Source organism: Camelus bactrianus, chromosome X (genome assembly GCF_048773025.1).
Source record: "Camelus bactrianus isolate YW-2024 breed Bactrian camel chromosome X, ASM4877302v1, whole genome shotgun sequence".
Classification (NCBI taxonomy): domain Eukaryota; kingdom Metazoa; phylum Chordata; class Mammalia; order Artiodactyla; family Camelidae; genus Camelus; species Camelus bactrianus.
In genome coordinates, this window is record NC_133575.1 from 74,848,849 (window position 1) to 74,870,642 (window position 21,794).

General features: G+C 37.7%; 1 non-coding gene across 1 annotated transcript; it reads right to left on the reverse strand.

The window, feature by feature from the left end:
• Nucleotides 1-19,724: 19,724 nt before the first annotated feature.
• On the reverse strand, nt 19,725-19,798 carry TRNAA-CGC (transfer RNA alanine (anticodon CGC)). Its single transcript has one exon. It is a non-coding gene; the product is annotated as a tRNA-Ala (tRNA).
• Between the last annotated feature and the right edge of the window lie 1,996 nt (nt 19,799-21,794).

The following is a 21,794-nucleotide window of genomic DNA, read 5'->3' on the forward strand; positions in this document are numbered from 1 at the left end:
GGCCTACCAGGTAGTGATTATGGAGATTCTGTTCTAGAACTATCTGCCGGGGTAGCTCTTTTACTCCCAATCTGAGTGCAGGGCTGGGGCCCACTCCTGGTACTTGGGTAATCTGAATGTGGATTTCTGGTCTTTGATCTTTCTCACGATTTGAGAAACAGGAATGAATAGAAACAATTTAGAGAAATTACTTCCTCTCTCCCCAGAGGGGGTAAGGCAGTCACTGCTAGACTTTTGCTGACTTCAAATAAGTCAATAAAACCTGAATTGCCTGGTCTATGAAAGAAAGACAGGATAGGGGAGAGGGGGAGAGAGAGAGAGAGAGTCAGTCTGCAATAGGATTCTTCATAGCTATGGCAAGCATCATATCTAAATTGAGAAAGAGGATATATTGAATATAGAAGAAATTCCTGAGTCTCAGAACTCTAAGAATATCACACTTATTTATAACCTTCCTCCTTTTTTTATCGCCTCATCCTTTCCCGATGCCATTAATCACACTTCTTTTATGACAGATGAATAATGAAATACCTAAAATAATAAGACTCCTTAAAGTTTTTTAAAAAGGTACTAATGCTACACGTGTGTCCAAACCGGTCTCTTGTTCTCTAGTATTGAATCACATGATTACATTCAGAGAAGACACGTTGGATGATGAACAACCAAAAGAATCTATATGATGTCATCTTCAGAAGGCTGAGAGCATAGGATAATTTTAATAACTCACTGCCATCATTAAAGTTAATCATGATATGCAAACTAGGAAGAACTAGCACACTGGGGAGATGTGCTTAACTTTTAGCAAAGGGAGTATATCTTAAAAGGAATTCCCTTCCATTTTAGATCTCTAAAAGTAAGACAAACATCCTTGACTCATTTAGATATAGATTTTCCCTGAGTGTTGATCAACTAGATGGTTTCTAAAGACCCAGTAAACAGTCTCTGTAGACTTACACAGGGGAATTATTCTTTAAAGAACAGACAACCCAGGAAATGCACCAAGGCAATTACTCAGCACAGCATCCTAATATCCCTGCACAAGAGACAGAACGCCTTCACTATTTAAATGGCACCTCCGTGATTAGGAGACACAATAATCTAAGCCCCTCAAAATTTAAGAGTTGAAGATGATAATTATATTTCTAGAAATTTTTATTCAAAGTTCTCATTCAGATTCACTACACATTTTCCCAAAGGGGCTGAGTGAAACCTTCAGTAATATTAGGAGAAAGACTTGTCACTAAAAAACAGGATTGCTTTCATGCATTTAAAAAAGGTGGAGAGAGGAGAAGCTTGCTTTTCAGACCTGAAAGTGGGATGGTTCACTTAAGGCTCTGGGGACAGACTGTTAAGTGAGGCGATAACAGAGGTAGCTAGCAGTTATTAAGCACTATGTTCTAAGCATTGTGCTGAAAGTCTCTGATCCTATTCACACAAGACACTATGATTAGCACCATGTACCATGTGATTTGCCCAAGATTGCTCCTGAAATAACTGGCAAAGCTGATACTCAAACCCAGATCTGTCTGACCACAAGTTAATATCCTTTACCACCTCATCACATGAAGGTAAGCAGGAGGGCCAATGGATAAACAGTTCTGGATAGGTCTGTAAGACTTCCCAGAGGAGATGAGCATCTTAGCTGAGAACTGAACAACAAATAGTTAATTAAGCAAAGTGGGAAGAGGAATAATGTTCCAGGCCAGAGGAAAATTATGAGAAGGCCTAGAGTAAAGGAGAAAAATAGGGTTTAAGAACTGTGAATAATTTGTTATGGCTGAAGCACAGTGCTCGACAGGGATAGTCAGGGGAAATCAGGATGAAACGATCAGGAGATCATGGAGGACATTATTTGCCAAATTGGAGAACCTGGAATTTATCAGGAAGGCAACTGGAGACTCAGGTTAAGCAGGCAAATGACATGATCAGATTTGTGTTTTGTAAAATGTTCACTTTAGATCAAGAAAACAAAATAGATGACGGGGGGAGCAAGACTAGAAATCAGAACAGTTAGGAGGCTGCTATAATTACTTAGGAAAGAAATTATAGTGAACAGAACTAAAATGGTTGCTGAGGAAATGGAGAGACACAGACCTGAGAAACATTTGGGAAGTAGAAATGACAGGGCTCAGAGACTGAATGTGGGAGACGAAGAAGAGGGAGGAGTCAAGGATGACTTTGAGGTTTCTGGCTCAGATCCCTGGTGGATACAGAAACTGAGACTGAGGGAAAGATTTTGGAGATTATGGATTTGTATGTACCTGCTGCCATCCTCTGATAAGTTGTTATCAGCCTTTTTAAAGGATCCCATGGGGAAACGACAAGTTCTCCTTTAGAGCTAGAATACTGAAATAGCTTCTTCATTTGATTAATAGTCACAGGGTGCACTGTACTCAGATGGTGTTAGGCACTGGGGACGGATAACACAAGAAGTATAAGCTATGACATCACCCCTCTAACACTTTGTTGGGAAGACAAAAGATACAAACCTAAAAATATATAAACTTAAGGACATGATGGCCAGAATAGGTGACTATATACCCAAATAAGCTAACACTTTTACAGTGTTGTAGTACAGTCGTATGTATATTAGTCTAGATAGACTAGGTGACAGTGTGACTTAACCCACTAAAAGTCTACTGCAGATCGAGGTGACTGTCCAAAATAGAAATCCTTGACAAGATGACTAGAATTCTAGAATGTTCCATCCTTAGGGTACTTCAGGAGTTTGACTTCAAGGTGGTGGTGGTGTGGGCAAGAGCAGAGAACTGTGATCCTCCTGTGTGCCCGGAAGTGGAAAGGAACCAAATATTGTGGAATGGTTGTAATGTCTATAACACCGTGCCAAGAAGTAAGTCCTTTGTAAATATTAACTTTACCCCGCCCCCCCTCAAAAACGAGTTATGAATCATCACTAGCCCTGTTTTACAGATGTGGTAACAGACATAGCAAGGTTAAGGAACTTGTCCAAAGTGGAAAAAGCTCATAAATGACAGCACTGGGATTGGAACCTTCAGTATCCTGGCTCTAGAGTTCTCTCAAGTGTTCTGCTATGCTGATACACATGACAGCTCTTTTGCTTAGTCAAGAGGTAGAAGAGATCGATAGGAAATGGGGTGTCTTAACTTGGATTTGTGAATGAGTAGGGTGTGTTGGGGGAACAGTGAGAAGAACGGCATCCCTGAAACAGGGTGCTGCTATTAGGAAGTAATGGAAAATTGGGTTACTGAACAGCAAATCCATCTGAATGTAATTCAGAACAGTGTCAGAGTCCGTGTAGAGAACCTTCATGCAGAGCTGCCTCGCACACAAGTGGTGGGACAAGAGCTGCAGGTGGCAGCCTGCCCCAAACACGCACACACGTGTGCGCACACACATATACGATTTACTGTGCTAAAGTGACAAAACCATCGTTAGAAGTTTGTTCCATTCCTCTTGGAGCTTTTAATCAGTTAATAAACATTTTTGAGTCCCTCTATGTGTCAGACACCGTGCTTAAGTTCTAGTAACTAAGTTAGAAACACTGTGCTGGTAGGTGTTGACACCATGGCGATCAACAAGGACAACAATGAAAAAAGCACAGTCCCTTCAATTTGTAATGTAGCTATTATCCTCTATCAGTTACAATTATTTGGTCCCAAGTAACAGAATATCACTCGGTAATTTAGGTGAAAGGAATTTTTTTTTAAGAGAACAGGACAAGAGACTGGAGATCTAATCTTGGAAAGAACTAGAAACAAAAGTAGCTCTTTTGAGAGCTTGGAAGCAAACTACAGAAACAATCTTGTCAGAGCCTCACCACTGTTAGGAGCTAATGAATGTCAACTGATTTTCATTTCTGTTACTCTCTATTCAAATTTTTAGTTCCAGGAACGGAGCTTCTGACTTGTCTAGATTGGGTTATATAGCCACCTCTTATTTAGGAAAAGAGGGTCCCACTTAAAGTACCTCCAAATTGTATCCAGTAGCGGACAGGTAATTCCTCAAGATGAAATTGTGTTGCATTTAAGAAGAGCGAATGGATGCTGCATATCCAAAAATTAACTAATGTTTTGTACAAACTTGTTAAATTCCGACCTGTGAGTGACAAAATTTATTCCATCAACATATCCTTAACAACAAAGATAAACTCCTCTCCTTAGTAATCTAAAGGGTATAGCCTAAAATAGCCACAAGGACACGGACCAACACAAACACACACATATACACTCATGTACATAAAGACACTTATCTTTAAAATTCATATGGATTTTCCATTCTACTGTATAAACTATATATCTTTATATTAATATAACTTCGAAGAAGACAAGTAAACAACTATGGTGCTTGTGATAATGTCTAATATTTATTGAGCTCTTGATCTGGAGCCTAACATACTCATACTTTTTCATAATATACATAACTGCTTACAGCATTTTAAAATGGAAACTATTATCCTTATTTTACAGACAAAAAAAACTAAGCAACTTTTACACAGCTAATAAGTGGTAGAACTGAGATTTTGGCCCAAGCTTGTAAAATCTAAAGCTTGTGTTCTTTACCACTAAGCTATCTTAGGTATTTATAATGTACAAGCACCTTGCTTTTTGATATAGGTAAATAGCATTACTTCTTTGGACATATTAGTAGTGGTTATTTCATCAATATTTCATTATTCTAAAATTTCAAATAAAAGTAACTTTTTCAAGCTATCACTGCACTAGAGGCACGTACTTTTACCGTAATTGGTTTGGAAATCTTTTATTCATGAATCTAAAAATAATTTCTTACTCTGATGAAACGATTTAAAAAGCCATTCCAAGAGCTTTATATTCCTTTCAATTAAAATTTAACAATTCTATTTAATATACATAATTGCTTGTTTACAGAGCTGATAAGGCATCAGTCTCTTTGCTTTTAACTGTCTCAAAATGATACAATACTATCTTTTCAGACAGGCTATTCATGAAAAAATATACCAAATTCTTGAAGACAGTTACTAAATACCTCTTAGGAATTACTGCAATCTATTTCTGTAAAAATACACTTGAAAATGTCCCTTTACATTCACAGGAAAATCAGGAAAAAATAATGCTATAGAGAGTGCAGTGCTAATCTTTACTTGGCAATAAGAATCGCCACAATAGTGAAAAGTGTGGATGGAAGTGACATTGTGACAGCTGGATGTTCCAATATTTTGAATTCTGAAGGATTTATAAGAGGAAAATGTCTCTTTCACAGTCCAAATGAGTGCTTTTTACTGAAGGGGGAAAAATGAAGCTATTAAAATGGTCTCATTTCTGTGGGAAAATATTTTATGACTATGTCTACAAGATGCCAAGGCATGATTGATTTGGCGATTTCAATAAGGTTAAAGAAATCGTACAGTTTAGTGAAAAAATGAGTCAGAGTGGTAATCTGGTTTAGTGGGGCTGCTTGGTTGCCTTTTAACCTTCAACTGGTATAGTTTGTGTATATAGATAAAACTCAAGTCATTTATCTTCTGCGAATTTATCTTTCAATGTGTCCCCACTATAATCCATGTCATCAAAGACAGCAATCACAATGTGAAGCTATGAAATTGATGTCAAATAATTACCACCAGGATGCTCTCTTTTCCTATAGGTGGTAGAAATGAGAACTAGAGTTGAATATAAAAAGAAGAAACAGTACCCTGTAAACAAAATAGCTTCTTTTCCCAATAAAGGTATTTTTAACTGAAATAAGTTGTTCACTTCGTTCCAAACTATATTGTGCATTGGGGTAGGGGAAAGATTACATTTCTACTTTTATGAAAGGTTGAAAATACTTATATTTCCCTCAATAAAATATCTACCAAAATGTAACTCCCAAGGTGACTTGTATGTATGTATTTTCTTAAATAAAAAATGGAGAGGACTGAAAATTGTAATTAATATTATATAGATGACTACAGATATCCGATTATTTTATTTATGGGAAGAAACATATTGTTAAAGAATATGAATTAAACATCATAAAGCAGTAGCTGAGTCTTGAAGCCTCGTGAAAGAAAAAAGAACACCCACATGAAAGCAAAAAATAAATAAATAAAGCATAATAGAAAAGTTGGGGTCAAAAGGGCAGAATCTGTTGGCAACACCTCATACAATTCAATTCAATATAATCTACTGTTAAGTAAATAATGTGAAAAGAGGAAATCACACTATATAGGAGAGGAAGACAGTTATCCTAGGCTGCAGAAAGCCTACAATACTTAAAAAGCTCTTTAAAAAAAAAAAAAAATAAGTGCACCACTAAACAAATGCACCAAACAGGTAATCACAAATTTTTTCAGGAGAAAACATATACTTCGCCACACATTGAAAGACTCTGTGGATGTGAAAGATTTGTTCCTTTAAATTTTTTAACCAACCAAACTTACTGATTATAGACCACCTTATACTGTGGTGATGTTGATCCTGAGGGTGAATATATTTTCCTAAACAGATCTTTAGACTGTCAACAATAACTGAGTCCCTCCATTTCAGACCCCAGGATCTACAGCTAAATGCCCTAAAGAGAATATGAGGTCAATGTATATGAATTAAATTTGTTAGGTAAACCCATCTGAAACTATCCCACCTCTTTTTCTTCCCTCCTTTTTCTTTACACAAAAATTTATTGGTAGTCCACTGAGTACAGAGCACTGCACTGGGTACTGTTAGGGACTCTTTACTAAAAGATAATTTTGGCAGCATGCTGGCCTTCTCTTTCTCTTCATTTAATTAAATTTAGATAGATCAAAAATCTAAACCATCTTCCAGAAGACATTATCACCAATAGAGAACACAAATAGGAACGAGTTGGCTCTCCGAGCATTATACCAGATAAAATGCCTTTGGGATGTCTTCCATCAGGGTTGTGGAATAACTAACATCAGACTTTTTCTTGAGTTTCTTCTGGTCTGCCCAGGCTTCTGTCCTTCTTCTTGCACTGTGGAAAATTATTGAAGTTGACTGGATTCAATATCTGGTCTTCCACTTAACTAACTAATTGAGTACCAAACGCTCATTTTTCTTAATATGATGGCAAAGCATTGGCTACTGCAGGCTAAATGGAGGATGCAAAAAGCAGAAGCTTTTTTTTTCTTCCTTTCTTTTCTTTAATGAAGGACATACTCTTTTGGGGGAAGGGGGAAGTAATTAGGTTTATTTATTTTTAACGGAGGTACTGGGGGTGGAACCCAGGACCTCATCCATGCGAAGCACACACTCTATCACAGAGCTATACCCTCGCCCTAGAAGCTTTTTTTCCTTACCATCTCCTCAGCCTGTGCCAAGCTGAAAATGAAGGCTATGGGATGATTTTTACTATGTGATAAGTGGTCTGTTTCTGTCCTAATTATCTGTATTTCCTGTAATTTTCCCAGCTATGATTTGCTAACTTAGGAAACAGTTCTATACCTTTAGTGAGTTTGCTCCATTGAGTTCTGGAGCAAGCCAGTATACTGGCAATCAAAAGGTTAAGAGCAAGCCCTGTAGAAGAGATCAAGGATACTTGGTTCTAACAACCTAATTTCAGCTGATATATCCTCAGTTGTAGTTTCTTTTATGATTTTCACAAACTTATGATCATTAAGTATATCATCCATTTTGAATAGAGAAAAAATAAGAAAAAAGGTAGTGTCTATAATGCATAATGACAAAGAAACCAGCATTCACTGAGCGCCTAAGGTGGGCCAGGTGCTTTACGATCCTTATTTAATGTAAATATTGAAACTCACAAGGGTCATATCGGTATTAGGTTCCCAACTAAGTACCACAGATAGGGTGGCTTAAACAACAGAAATGTACTTTCGCACAATTCTGAACTTCAAGATCAAGATGTCGGCAAGTTTGATGTCTTCTGAGGCCTCTCCCGGTCTTCACATGGTCTTCCTCTGCCTGTGAGGACACCACTCAGACTGGGTTAGGGCCCATCCTAATGACTTCTTTTTAACTTAATTACCTACTTAAAGACCCTATCTCCAAATACAGTCACATTCTCAGCTACAGGGGGTTAGCACCTCAACATATGAATTTGGGGAGGAAGACTCATAACTCAGCTCATAACAGTCAAGTAATTCACCAAAGATCACAAGGCAAGTACATAAGAAATCTTGAATTTGCACCCAGGACCATCTGACTCTTCAGTCTTTGCTGTCTTTCTATTTGGGAAGTCAATGATTTAGGAATAAAAGTCTGTACTTCTAAGAACTTACAATAGTCAAGTGTTTCCTCTTTTTAAAATAAACTACCACAGTTGCTCTCTAATATATATGAAATGACTTTTCCACTGCCCCACAAAAGTCATATCTCACACACATCGATTTCTCCAAAATAGTGTGATGCAGCACGTTGAGGCACCCATTTGGTTGTGGGCTAGGAGTCTACTTCAAATCAAGAACTGTGGTGGGGGGAAGAGTATAGCTCAGTGGTAGAGCGTGCACTTACCATGCACGACGTCCTGGGTTCAATCCCCAGCACCGCCACTGAAATTAAATAAACCTAATTACCCCTCCCCTGAAAAAGAACTGTGGTTTGCCCTTCTGCCACGTCCAATGCAAGTTTCAGAAGGCAGTGACTGAATCACGTTCACCAAGTCTTTCCTTGTACACTTCAAATACTCAGAACATAAAGACACACAATACACCATACTTTAGGCAGGGCTATGAATAAAGCAAACTCACAGCTGTATACAACTGTAATAAAGCAAGGCATTCTTGTTCACCTTCTTAAGACTACATTCAAAAACATTAAACAGCCACAAAATGTAAGTAAACACTGCCAAGCTCCAATGCATAGCAACACATTTTTATATTCCAGGAAATATAAATATGCCATGTAAAACATTCTCTAATTAAGTTTTCTCTTTTAGTTTTTTTTTTTTTACTATAACATCTATCGTCAGTTTTTCAAGCACTTCTGATATCCATAATTTAATGATAGCATCTGTGAAATCACCAGATGTTCAAGGTCAGCAAGACAGTTTCTAATTGCATCCCATTGTCTTACTTCCAAACATTATTGTTGAGAGAATCATAATGCATCAGCCTTGCTTGATGCAACAGAAGAGAACTGGACATGGACCTTCATTGTACAACATTCTTTGAATTTTGAAGGGCACACAGGTTCAACAGTAAGGAAGAAGGTCACGCTAGCAAAGTAAAAGTCTACATTTCATGGAAGTACTTGATTTACTTATCACGTTCCTTGAGGTCTGACAGACATGGTGATGATGAGGTTAACTCCTTCAAATAGATTTATATGTTCTGAGAATGTTTGACCTACCCTGGCAGATGTTTTGGTATAAGGTTTTATTTTATTTTATTTTATTTTATTTTATTTTATTTTATTTTATTTTATTTTATTTTAGCAATTTGGTAATTCTTAAAGCACTTACGGGATGAAGAAGAACAGAAATAAATATCAAGCATTACATATTTCAGTGCTGAATTAAGCTTTATGGGAATGGGTGGGGGTTTCAGGGAGTGCTGATGATGCTTCTAAAGGTCTGGCACGTTGCTTTCTAACTGCTGCATCTCCTAACCTTGCAGGTTTACACCAGGTATATATCCTCTGCAGCTGACCCAGCTGCACAGTTCTGTGGGTTTTCCTTTTTGGCATATTAGATTTGTCTTTTTCCTTTTTCTAGTCTGCAGCCCAGCTCAATAGAAAGGCCAGGTGTTTCATAGTAGATAGCCAAATAAAATTTTAATGAAATTAGACTTCAGAATAATAGGCATAAAAGCTTTACAAATAGAACACAGTGAATAGATGTTAAACGGAGTACAATTTCCTCAATTTGCCCCACCAGTCAGAAGTGAAAAGTCTCCTGAAGAATACCTAATAAGGTGGGTGGTGCACCTCTCCTTGTATCTTATTATCTAAGTGTCTTCTTCTTTCACTATATTTTTCTCAAGTTTTGCGGGATAATATATTACTCCAGTCTGCTTAACCAGCTTTCAAACAGCTTTAACCTAACAATAAAATAGTGTTCTGGGCTGTGAGATTGCTAAGACTTCCATCAGACCCTTAGCCCAATTTTAATAATCAAGACTGGACTTGATATTAAAGTCTTATTACACAGTCCCCAACACTTTCCCTCCTCCCATGCCCAATCCCTCCATCGAAGTGATCATTTGAGCTTAAAAAATCTATTATTTCTCTTTCTGTAGTCCCTTTTATTCTGGCAGCATCACAAATCCAAGATACTCTTTTAGAGGCCACATTTAGAAAGTGAGCTCTGCACACAACTGATTTGTTTTACAGGTCTCCTACTACCTCACAGTAAAAAATAAACGTACGTGTGTGTGTGTGTGTGTGTGTGTGTTGACAGAGGTTGCTACCTGGCTAGTTGTCTCAGGTATGTTCTTTTGAAAAACCTAAGGGGCACAGTCAAGCTACTAGTTACAAAAGGTAAATGAGAGAACCTTTCCAATTTCTGAAATACTTATTTGCTGCAACAATATGGTACGAGAAGGGAAGTATTATGAAGTGTTTTGCATGCATGGGGGTAGTTGATTTCAACATCATACTGTCTAGATATAATTCAAGTACAGGGCACTGCATGACCTACACTAATACTAAGTGTCTAGAATTAGAATATGATGTTTGTGTTTCTGAAGTTGTGTTGATAGTCCAGCTTTGTTCTTCTGGTACTGCCTAAAAAGCTCGTTGTCTTTGAGTTCTTCAAACTGGTCATGTTTTTTTTCCTGCCTCAGAACCTTCACAGATATGTTCCCTCTCGCAGAATATGCCCAGCACCACCATCCTACTCCACCCACAGTACACAGGCTCACTTGCCTTCTTGCTGGCGCTTTTCGCTAATTCCTATTCATCCTTCAACTCTCAATTTAAACAGCACTTCCCCAGGGGGAGGGTGTAGCTCAGTGGTACAGTGCCTGCCTAGGATGAATGAGGTCCTGGGTTCAATTCCCTGGTACCTCCATTAAAAAAAAATCAATAAACCTAATTACCTCCCTCAAAGTAAAAAAATAAATAGTACTTCCTCAGAGAGAAACTTACCCACCGCTGCACTATATATCAGCTGCCACTTGTCATTCTTTCTCATACACTTTGATTTTCTTTCTTACAATTTCATAAAACTTGCACTTATATTTAAGGTGTTAATGCCTATTTCCCACAATATGCTGTAAAATACCAATTATTTCTCTTTGTTCATCACTATAAATCCAGGACCTGGACCTTGGAAAGGCACTTAAAATAATTTGTTGAGTGTATCAACGCATGGATGACCTACTCTAGTTACCATCTTATTAAAATTCCAAGTACTTGCCATGAGATGTTGGAAGTAACTTTTTAATGGAATAATAACCAAGAGAATTTGGCCATTTCAGGTATAGCTAATTAACTTTCAGATATAAAAACACAGCCTCCTACTTTGAAACATATTTTCATCTAAATATATATCTCTCAATGAAACGAACTTGCCTTGTAGGTCTCCTCTTGGCTAATTTGACCATTTTCTGTCTTGTTCACTGCTGAATCCCTAGAACTTAGAACACTGTATACCACTGTTTGAGCAGGAACTCAGTAACTGTTGTTGAATGAGTGAATTGTTCAATAGCTATTCAGCTTAACTAGTGGCTTCTCTTCTCTGTTACAGTCCTACCGTTCATCCCTTTCTCTCAAGACAGAATTTACCGATATTGTATTTCCTTTACTACTGGCATTCACAGACTTTCAAAATCAACTTGCTTTTTAGACCTTAACTCCTGTCATTTCTTAAATAATGAGACCTACCATTTATTGGTCATTTACAATGAACCAAGTACTTTACATGCATTAGTGTTCATCGTGAAGACAACAATGCATTGTGGGCACTATTACCTCCATTTTACAGATGAGACACCACATTCGAGAGCAGTTCAATGACTTGCCCATGACTGCAGGTTTTATTCAAACCAGATATCAAACACAGGTCTGTCTCCCTCAAAAGCCCATGTTTGCTTTGCTATGTCGTGTTCTCTCCCTTAACTCTCTTTTAATTGATTCTTAGAGTCACAGAATGAGATTTTTTTTCACAAATACGCTGAAGCAATTTCATTTATTTGCTAAATGTTTAGTCCAAAACATTGTTGAGTTAGTTTTCTCTCTATGTAGATATATGAAAGATACTATTTCAGTGAAATATGTAGATAGATTTATCCTAAATAGATAAAAAAATTTCCTCAAATGTGATGGCCTCTCAATTACATATCTTCCTTTTTAACTCATTCTAATATTTAATAACTCAGTATCAGCAAATCTTTCACATCTTATCTTAATTTTCCATACTAATGTTGATGTTAATTTCCTTGAAAACATTTATTTCCCTAATAAAATATGAGAACAACTGTCTACTCTTCTTCAAGGTAAAACATCTTTGGATATGATAGGACAGATACTAAGCATCCTTCAACTTTCTCTTCTCTCAAGAAATAGTCCAAGAACCTTTAAAATTTTCATTTTAATATGTCAGGAATATACTGATATTATAAACCAAATATACATTTTGACACTGCATTTCTTCATTAATGTTTCCCTTGTGCTTTAGGCTTCCCCATTAATAGAGGGCTATAAAAGTGGTACTTCAAAAATGTACTAGAAAGCAAAGGAAAAAAAGTGTGTTTCATGGGAGAAGAGTTTATCACATGGCTGCCTGTGTGGGACCAGCGAACCACGGGACTCAGTCAATGACCTTTACCTTCTCTTACTTTCCAATTTCTCATCTATAACATGGGATGAGGGGAGAGCATACCTGAAAACTCCTGAAGTTCATTTAAGCTCTAAAATATGAATGAATTTGATTGAATGAATAGAGTATGAATCTCTACTTCCTGACTCTTAAATGTTACTTGGAATTTTATATTCAATTAATCTGAATCACATACTTTTTTCACTCTGGTTTTGAAAGTTAAGAGATATATAACTGAAAAATACAGTCTTCACAGAATTGATGCCACTGTGCTTTTCTAAATGTCTCTAATAAGTTGCCACTCATATCACAGTGGATAGATTATGACAGGATTAGAAAGTATTTTAGTGCTACTAGAGTTTACGGCTTTAATTACATAATTTAAGAGAAAAACAACATAGTCATCAAAGTATTAGGTGTGCAGTGTTGCTTAAATTTAAGTGACCTGTTTCCACTTAAAATGTGTAGCTACCCTACCTCTAACAAGGCATAATTTATGGTACCAAGCCTCTAATCAACCTAATACCCAGCTCTCTGTCCCCCGATTATTTACTCTGCTGGCAGATAATTTCATTAACCCCCTCCTGTGCAATAATTTTCTCTGCCACATGTTCAGGAAAAAATTATTTTCTTGTAGTATAATTATGTGACCATGGTAAATGACAGGTGTTTTCTGAAATTCACCAAGGAGATGAAGCCTGACACTTGGCCTTTTTGAACTAGCTTTAAAATAATAAGGCCCTCTTTAGTCCATTTGCATGAGAGATTTAAAGCTTTAGGTTGTAACTTCAATCCCATTAAAAAATTGGGGATACTTGAGGACTTGGCATATCAGGTCGCTCATGACATTTGAATTCCCGAAATGGATCCGATAACACTGGATTGAGAGCAGCAAGAAATTCATCTGGGTACCATGCAAAATCTAAGCATCCAGTGCCTTAGTCTCTGCATTACTGATTTTATCTGAAAGATTCAGCCGTTCTCCCTATAATTGGGTTGTGTCCTTACCAACTGAAGAGTTTAACTGCCTCCACAGGGTTGAAAACAATTACGGAGGGTTTTTCAATGTAGGTAGACATCGGAGGGAAAATTACCCAGTGATTTGGGGCTTAGTGGAGAGAGGCCAAAGGCAGGTGCTCTGTGGGACAGCTGTCACCCACAGAAGAATGCCCTTGTAAGCTTACCTAACAACGGGCTAGCACGGGATTTTCCCAGCTGCCCAATCACTAAATGGGGCATACAGACAGATATATTTTGAGGTTGAGATTCTAGCTGTCTCCATTTCAAAATAAACCAAATCATAAAATGGTCAAAGAGACAATCATTTTTGAAGTGTGCTTAGATCATGTGACCCTCTCATCATTTAGACCACTCAACAAAGCATACAGAGAATTCTTTCATTAATTCATGTAATAGAATAAGTGTTGGAAGGATATACTATGGTAGGTGCTGGGAACACAACAATGAATAAATAAGACACACGGTTCTCTCCCTCTCAAGTTGCTCAGAAGCTAGCAGGACAGATGTAAATAGATTAAACACAGTGTGTACCAACAGAGGTGAGCACAAGATCTTATGGTAGTGCTCAGGCAGGTACCCAATCCAGCTGGGAGATGGCTCATAAGATTTCCTAAGAGAGCATCCTTGAGCTAAGGCTTGGAACATTAGTAGTTTGCCAGTGTATTGAGGGAGAGAGTAGTGTGTTCTAAACAGAGAAAATACTAAACACAGAGCTCCAGGATGTCGTGAACAATGGGTTGACAGTAACACACACAGACGATAGAGCAGTGGAAGCTAAGCTTTCAGAAACACATCATGGAAATAAGCTTACTTTCTGCTTATCTGCCATTTTCCCTAAAAAATGAAGACCAGTTTCAGTTCATTGACGAGTCTGAGTAATTTAGGGTTTAAAGCAACAACAACTTAGCAGGAAGGTGGTGGGGTGAATCTAACTACATAGTACGTGAAACGTGGTCCAAGTTTTTGTTTTTATCTTGAGAACATGCCACTGACTGAGGCAGCAGGTGGGATAGCAGTAAGCCTGATTCAGTGTTTTTAGTTTTTATTTTTTTCAGTCGTATTGCCATCATGTGTGCTTGTCAGCAATTTGAATTCACCACACAGATAGCTGTATTGATCTGCCAGGAAACTTTCACACAATCAATCATTCTCTCTCTCTCTCTCCCCCTCTCACTCTCTCTCTCCCTCTCCTCTGCTCCTCCCCCAACCCTCACCAATGGCTTGTTCAAAAAAAAAAAAAAGGCAGCTTAGCACTTCACAAAGATGCAGGTAATACAGTAAGATATAGTGAATTGAAAATAAGTGAGAACATAAGGCAAAGGAAAAATAAAAGCAGTAAACTAGGAGCAAGTTAAGTGTGCCAGGTTAGCCAGGAAACATATTCATGAGGTCCTATATGATGGAAAAAGTGGGCCACAACTTTGGCTCTAAGCTGTCAAACATGAATTTAAAGAAGGATACACAATTACATCATTTACAGTATCTACCATGCAAGAACGAACCCTTGTTCCATAGAAGCACCTTGATTTCTCCTGGGGGAAAAAATTTCATATTAAGTTTATGAAACAAACCACATCAGAATCATGTACAAATATACAAATGATCTGAAATTTCCAATGGATTTGTGACCATTTCAAACATCTTTTTTTCCAAAGTGTTCTAAGTAGGTGATCCTTTCCCTTCATGTTGTGGGTCTGGTCACAATTTGTCTAGTTTCATGAGTTTGATGAATTTCTGTGAGGCCTTTAAAAAAGGAAAATTGATGATCATGATTGCATAATGCTATTCCTCTAGCGACATATGCCAGTGCTTTTAACACATTGGAATACCTCCTCCAAGATGACCTATATCTGTCCTATCACCTAGCAACTCTCGGCCTGTCAGCAACTGTAACTCAGACTTCACTGTGCGTGATCATGTTGTAGAACAGAAAAGGATGAAATATACTGATGTGATATTTATGCGTTACCCAGTCATTTTCGTGAAGGACGGAATGAAATTTAAGTTGAGAAATAAGTTGAGAAATAATGGTGGGTAAAGCGATTCTGTTGTTGGTTTTGACCAGAGTAAATGGCATCTCATCAGTATCAGGTACCAAAGTTGTTAATTCTCATGAAAAGTGAAGAGAAGTAGCTGGATTGCAGAGAGCGAGGTTACACCTACAGAGCACGAAAGTCCTTTTTCAGTTCGGCCATCACAGTACGTTGTGAGCACACTATCTCCACTGAAGACTGGGTGATTCATAAAATCAAATTTATTACCTAAAAGCCTTTTCCCTTTTTTAAGCGGTCTGTCTATTTGAGGAAAAGATTTTGATTCAAAGGTGAAAGGACATCTACCAACGTACTCCTAACACCCTACAGGGCAAGCTGCAGGCAAAAGTCTAACTGTCACAAACAGAAATACTATATTAAAATAAATGCATTTCACTTGTCAACTTTGGTCTGTGGTTCCCATGGAGGGACTGGCCATATAGCAGGGAGTCTTCAATCTTACGGAATCTTACGAAGTCTTACTTAGGAAAATGATAAAACCTAGCTAATTAAGATGGGCAAAATCTGAATCTGAAAACAGAGACAGACATGTGTGCCCTGAGCTTTCCTTCCATGTGGAGAGGAAAAGTGGGGACAACTGAGAATAGGCACATTGCTGGCTGGAGTAACCCCTAAATCCCTTGCAGGAATGTGCTTAATTTGGAGGCAACCTCGAGGAATGTTTTTCACTTATGTAAATTTCCTGGCCAGATAGCACAACTGCAATATTCTGAAAATGCCTCTTTATCATGTTTTTAACATTGAAAACAACTTCTAAATATCCTTCTGAAGAACTTATATGTTTCTGTGTCTAAAAAAAACATTAAAGATTAGATTTTAAAGGTGACTCTTTTCTAGACAAAAAGGAGAAAGTAGAATGAATAAAGACAAGCACTTATCAAGCCCAAACTCATAATTCTTAAATTCTCCTGATACTTGTTCAAGGTGACAGAGAGATTTCCTGCTGGGAATTTTTTAGGAAAACATGCAGTTCTGGAAGGGATGGGTTAGATATACACTGGGATCATATCTCAGTAACAGTTTTCCTTCCATGAGATATGCCATGTTCTATAACCTCCCTGGTAGCAAGTCACCTGCTTAAGGAAGCAATTCCTTTAGTTAACTAACTAGTACATAACTGTAAGATGCCTTTCATTCCTCAGGCATTTTCTGGATTCAGGCAACACAAGGGGTCCCTAAATCGGCCTCTGTCTTAAGCACCTGTACACCTTGGGAGAGCTAACAAAATGTACCTGCCTGATTACTATTGTCTGTGTTGATTTAGAATAATAAGAATTTCAAATACTGCTTTTAAACTTGAATTTCTAGCCCTGATATGAATTGCAGATACATGCTCTATTTTTTTAACAGATGAATAAATTTCCCGCTGTGATGCATAACCTTTTGACTTATGTTAACAACGCTGAGGCTGGCTGGCATTAGGTAAACCTCGAGGCCTGTCTTCTTTCAGTATCAGTTTGAAAGCAACCAGGTTGTCTAGGGAAAAGAATGTAGGGAGCAGATGGACTATTCAGAAACTTCATGATCTTTCCTCTCACAAGGGTTCCCCTTGAGACAAAGGATAAAAAGTAATCCAGAAGAAAGGAAGAGTCATGGTGAAATAAAACATCCTATTTCCAGTTAGGAAGAGCGTTATCTTTCTGAAATTGATGCATTGCCAACGAGGTCTCTGTAGGTACCAGGCTTGGTGATGAATCACATAATATGAATATTGATTTAGAGTCTAATAATTAAATCTAATTTGCTTTCCCAGTTGACACATCTCTTCTTTCCCTGCAGGTAATCCCTGCTGTGACAGAGCAGGACTTGGGCCTCCAGGCAGTAAAGGGCTTCCTTAGCCTAATGATTTATCTAGTAGTTCCTTACATTCCTTTTAGTTTGCAATTTACCATCTTCTTTCATAACTTCCAAATGCAGTCTCAGGTCCAGCTATCATTGAATGACTGACCTCTTCCACTGTATAATAAACTCCCTTTCCCATGAGCAGCTGGGCAATCGCCTTCAGAGGCCACTAGGAGGCAGCTCATGCATTACAAAGCCCCTGTTGCTGTAGAACAGCTACTAAATTGCTCAGACAGCCCAAGGAATCACTTTTAGAGAACTGCTCAAGGCTCTCTAGAGCCACAGAAGGGCAGCAAGTCTTTAAAGTATTACGCATGTGACACTTCTCTGAATTCCCTTTTGTGTGCCCTAAGATAGGGCTCTGAGTTCTTTTTCCAGTTCTTCCCAAAGTGACTTTGGGGTAGGTCAGTATAGTCAGTGCATCATTCACACTCAGTGATGTCTCAACTCATATAACCGGGAGTCTAACAACCATGTGGTGCCTTGGCACCACTTCTCCCACTAAGGAGCCTATCTGGAATAAAGTTCGAAGGTATCAGAGATTGGGTGTGCAAGTGTGTGTAACACCGGCTAAGTGGGGGGTTGCCATTTGTGGAAGTAAATGGCACTATCACCATCCACTCACGCAATCAAAAATCCTAGAAATCATCCTTCACACCCCCTTAGTCCATAGCCACATCTCATCACTAATTTCTATTGACTTTATCTTCCAAATAAACATTGATTCTGTCCACTTCCCTCTATCTCTGCCTCCAGCACCCCAGTCCAAAAAACCATCATCAGACTACAACACAGCCTCAGCCCCTTTCTTCCTGCATCCACACTTACCACAATCTATCCCCAGAGTGATAGTTTAAAAACACAAATGCTTTAATGACTTCCAGTCATTCTTAGGATGAAGCCCAAAATCCTTAAGATGGCTTGTGACAGCCCTTCAAGACCCTGCCTAGCTCTCCACCCGGATCTCCTTCTCCTCTCCCCATGGTCCCCTGTGGTCCAGCCACACAGACTTACTGTCAGTATACCCACTCTTCAGGCCCCCTCATGTCTCAGGGCTTTTGCTCATGCTGTTCTTTCTGCCTACATTGCACTTCTGCCTCCTTCCCCTGCTTCCCCTGTTTAATTTCTACTCAATATGAAAATTGCTTCAGAGGGGTAAAGCTCAGTGGTAGAGCACATGCCTAGCATGCACATGGTCCCAGGTTCAATCCCCAGTACCTCTATTAAAACATAAATAAATAAATAAATAAATAAACCTAATTACCATCCCTCCAAAATAAAAGTTGCTTCTGAAATGTCAGTTCTTTAGGGAAATCTGTCTTGATTCTCCTCCCCCTGAAGGAAAGATCATGTCCTTTGGTATATATTATCATAGCTCCTTGTATTTTTCCTTGTTATTAACTCAGTTTTTAATTATAAATTCATACACTTTTTTAGATTGATGACTGTCTCCCTCACAAGAATATAAGCTCAGGACTTGAGATATGTCTTTGTCACCGCTTTATGCCTGAAGACACATAGTAAGTACTCATTGGGGGTTAAATGGACAAACAGAAGAACAAATGAATGAACAACAAATGTTGCTGCCTAAAAGGTACTGTAGGTGCTATGTTATCCTCTACTGAGTTATGAGTAAAATAGTCCTTTAGAGACATGGGAGGCACATACACACTTCCAATAAGTTCATCAAAAGAAATGGATTTTTAAAACGGAGACAGAAGGAAAATAAGTGTTATTATTGTTATTATTTGCTACTATTATTACAAATTAAAGCATGAATGGAGGTAGGAAATGGGTGTACCCTATTTAGGGGATAGCAAGGGCACAGGCAGAATGCTGTTAATGTGGAGGAGTAAAACACAAAGCTAGGTGGGTCCACATTTTGGAAAGCTTTAAATGCTAGTTGGAGGGAACACAGCCAACCAACAGCCAAACGTCATCTATAAGCAGGTAAGAAACCGAACAAATACAACTATGGATTGCACTGGAAATAGAGAGCAGATGAAGCTAGTTGGTTTGACTTTGGCTGCTTTAAACTATGGCCACTTTTACATCAGAGCACATATTTTGCTTATTTTGTTTGTCTTATGAGGGGGAGGTAATTAGGTTTATTCATTTATTTATGTTTGGAGGAGGTACTGGGGATTGAATCCAGGACCTCGTGCATGCGAAGCACGTGCTCTACCACTTGAGCTATACCCTCCCGCTATGGCCACTTATTCACGATAGACAAATACTGGAAGCAACCCAGGTGTCCATCAACAGGAGAATGAAAAAATAAATTGTGATATATGTAAATAATGGAATACTACTCAATAAGGAAAATAAACAGATTATTGATGCAAAAAAGTATTTGGCAAAATTCAACACCCTTTTGTGATTAAAACACTCAACAAACTGGATATATAAAGAAACTACTTCAACATAATAAAGACAATATATTAAAAAGCCCACAGTTAACATCATACTAAATGGTGAAAGGCTTGAAAGCTTTTCTTCTAGATCAGGAACAACTAAAAGATGCCTATTTTCACCACTTCTATTCAACATAGTTCTGGAAAACCTAACCAGAGCAAACAGGCAAGAAAAAGAAAAAAAGACATCCAAATTGGAAAGGAAAAAGTAAATTGTATCTGTTTACAGATGACATGATCATATATGTAGAAAACCCTAAAGACTCCACACACAAAAAAAATCTGTTACAACAAACTGAAGAAGTCAGGAAAGTTGCAGGATACAAAATCAACACAAAAATATCAGTTGTGTCTCTACACACTAACAATGAACAATCCAAAAAAGAAATTAATGAAACAATTCAATTTATAACACACCAATAAACTACTTTAAAATAAAATCAACCAAGGAGGAAAGAGACTTGTACACTAAAAACCACAAAATATTACTTAAAGAAATTAAAGAAGACTCAAATAAATGTAAAGACACCCATGTTCATGGACTGAAACACTTTAATATTGTTAAAATGTAAATATTTCCCAAAGCAACGTACAGATTCAATGTAATCCCTATCAAAATGCCAATGGCCTTCTTGCAAAAATGCAAAACTCCATCCTAAAATGTACACGTAAACTCAAGGGGTCCCAAATAGCCAAAATTATCTTGAAAAAGAGCGAAGTTGGAGGTGTCACACTTCTGATTTCAAAACTCATTACAAAGTTATAGTAATCATAACAGTATGGTATTGGTATAAAAACAGGCATATAAACCATGGCATAGAATTGACAGCCCAGAAATAAACTCTCACATATATGGTGAAATTATTTTCAACAATGGTGCCAAGATCATTCAATGGGGAAAGGACAGTTTTATCAACAAATGGCACTGGGAAAACTGGACATCCAAATGCAAAAGAATGAAGTTGGGCCCTTACCTTACATCATACACAAAAAAAGTTTCAAAATTCATCAAAGACTGAAAAATATTACACTCCTAGAATAAATCATGGGGGAAAAGGTTTATGACAATGAATTTGGATTTGGCAATGCATTCTTAAATATGACACTAAAAGCATAGGCAACAAAATCAAAAATAGATAAGTGGAACTATATGAAACTTAAAAATCTTTGTACATCAAAGGACACAACACAATGAAGATGCAAACTATGGAATCGGAGAAAATACTTTCAAACCACCTATATGATTAGGAGTTAATATCCAGAATACATAAAGAGCTCCTACAACTCAACTACAAAACAAAAAGCAAATAACCCAAGTGAAAACTAGGCAAAGGACTTGAATAGACATTTCTCCAAAGATTACATACAAATGGCCAATAAGCATATGAAAAGATGATCAACATCATTAGTCATTAGGGAAATGTACATCAAAACCATAATGAAATATCACTTCACACCCATTAGGATGGCTACTATCAAAAAAAAAAAAAAAAACCCAAAAAACAGAAAGTAACAAGTATTGGTGAGGACGTAGAGAAATTGGAACACTGTGCACCACTGGTAAGAATATACAATGGTGAAGTCCCTGTGGAAAACCAATATGACAGTTCTTCAAAAATTAAAAATAGAATTATCAGCAATCCCACTTCTGGCTAAATATCCAAAAGAACTAAAAACCAGAATCTCAAAGAGAGATTGACACACCCATGTTCATAAGCAGCAATATTTACAGTAGCCAAGAAGTAGAAATAACCCAAGTGTCCATGATAGATATATGGATACACAA